Consider the following 2395-nt stretch of genomic DNA (forward strand, 5'->3'; position numbering starts at 1 on the left):
CTGACAAAACAGTCTTTTATATCATAACACTATTAATGACATATTTTATTTTCACTACACACACTGTTCATTTTTTCCTATTCTACTTTTTGTATTCAATTTGTTTCCTATTGTTTTTTGCAGATTACATGATATTTCTAGTGTAATTACCATATGTTTTTTGTTTTGTATCTCTAGCTTACAGAGGATGGAATTCTGAAGATTTCGAAAGGTATAATAAATGTTTTATGTAATTATATTTGTGTGTGTTTTTTAATATATAACAAACATTTCAAAAATCTCTGCACTCTGTATAACTATTACATCTTACGAAAAATTGTATAATGTAATAGTGATGTAGATGACCCGTCAAAATCCTATCCCCTATAAACACAGCGTATCGGAATGAAAACATATAGGCATTTTGAGTAAACTAAGTAGCTGTAGGTGTGTAGTATTTTATGACAAACTCTGAATGTGTGCAAGTTATTTAAATTCCATCCTCCTCTGTACACTAGCATACCTTTCATGGTCGATTATCGTATCAGATTATTTGTTGTGTAAGCTCACCTTCTCAAAACGTAATTAATTCTTTCACTACAAGTTTGTTTTATTCTCATAACATGTGTTACGTTTCAGGTCGTTTGTTAACAGGAACAGTCATGATCCTTCTAGTAACTCATTGTGTGTAACCAGGGTCACGTGACTTCCGCTGTCGTAATACATGTTTGGTGTGTAGTTTGGTCGTTTCAAACTAACCCATTTAAATCCTATCTTTCCATATGAACATCGTGAATTCAGATGAAAACGTGGAATATTTTGTATAAACTAAGTAATTGTAAGTGTAAAGCGATTATTACAATTTTTAAAAAAGTGACAAAGTAGACAGTAGGAACTACCAGAGCATTATCCTGCTTTCCATCACTGGAAAGATTGTTGTTCGGACCCTTGCCAACTGGCTGCCTCTTGTTGATTATCAGGTTTTGTAAGGCTGGATTCTTTGCAGTAGGTGTCTGTAACTTGTTGACGAAAAATTTCAAACTATAGACAAACAGCAACACAATCCGCTTGTTTTTAAAATAATATATTAAAAACAAATCAAACGTACGTACAAATGTTCGATACTCTGTTGGTTACCACAGTTGTATCCAGAGCTTTAAATAATTGTCTCTTTTTCGTCAAAGGCCACACAGTTTGGTTCAGTTATTTTAGAACACAATTTTAAAAAAAGACGAATTATTCTTCTCTACTCTGTCATTCAATATGGTTTGTGGTCATTTCACTTTAAAAATCGCCACTATACACTCTTTCTCGCTAAACTCACGATCACGTATCACAGAACTTGATAACAATTTAATGACGTGTATTTATAGCTTGATTGAAGTCTAGAACATTCCATCCAATCTCGAGCAACATCACCCACTCTTTATGAAAGCTTTTGACTCTGTCAATTGGAAGGCTTGATAGTAAATCTTGTCATATATCTGATATCTACATAAGTTTATCACCATCTTGAGACTTTTTCACAACATGTCAGCAACTGTCATCAACAAAGGTAATACAACAAATTCCTTTGAGATAAAGACAAAAGTGAAACAAGGCTGTGCCATCACCCCCATTATTTTATTCATCTATATTGCTAGTGTTTACTTTTTTTTGTGAGTGTCAAGCTTCCATCCAGTTGAAATTGTCTACAGGATGAATGGTAAGCTTTCACACATCGACCAGTTCTGATCCTAGAAAAACACCACCACCAAATTAGTTGTTGAGCTCCATTATGCAGATGATGCTATTGTCTATGCTCATTCTGAAGAAGACCTTCAGACTATATTTAATGTTTTCTGTGAAACCTATAAAAGGATGGGCCTGTCTTTAAACACCAATAAAACTCAAGTCCTCCATCAGCCAGCTTCAAGTGTACAAGAAAAAGCTTCAATGATTCAAATAAAAGGGGAGACTCTTCAAAACGTGGAGCACTTTCCATATCTCCACAGCCACCTATCGGCCAAGGCTGATATTGAAGAGAAGATCCAATAATGCCTGAAATGCTCAAGCGTAACTTTCGGACATCTCAAAAAAGTCTTCAAGGATCAGTTCAGTTTCAGACCAAGCTTCTTGAACTTCTCAACACAAAATTCACTAAGTATAAGTTTGTTTGTTTTTATTCACAGAACATGTTTTGTGTGTAGTTTTGTCAAAGATAAAATAATGTAATTAAAATAAATATATTTTAATGTGGATGCTTTTGAATTTGTCTTGTACAGCCTAACAAAAATTCAACTAGGGTTGTAAAGGTAACATACACAAATTGAATGAAAATAAACACATGCAAGGTTATGAAAAAAAAGTAAACATTGTTATGACAGCGGAAGTCGTGTGAGTTTCTAGAAGGAGCATGACTGTTCCTGGCAACTCT

Source organism: Limulus polyphemus, unplaced genomic scaffold (genome assembly GCF_000517525.1).
Source record: "Limulus polyphemus unplaced genomic scaffold, Limulus_polyphemus-2.1.2 Scaffold5041, whole genome shotgun sequence".
In the NCBI taxonomy this organism is placed as follows: Eukaryota; Metazoa; Arthropoda; class Merostomata; order Xiphosura; family Limulidae; genus Limulus; species Limulus polyphemus.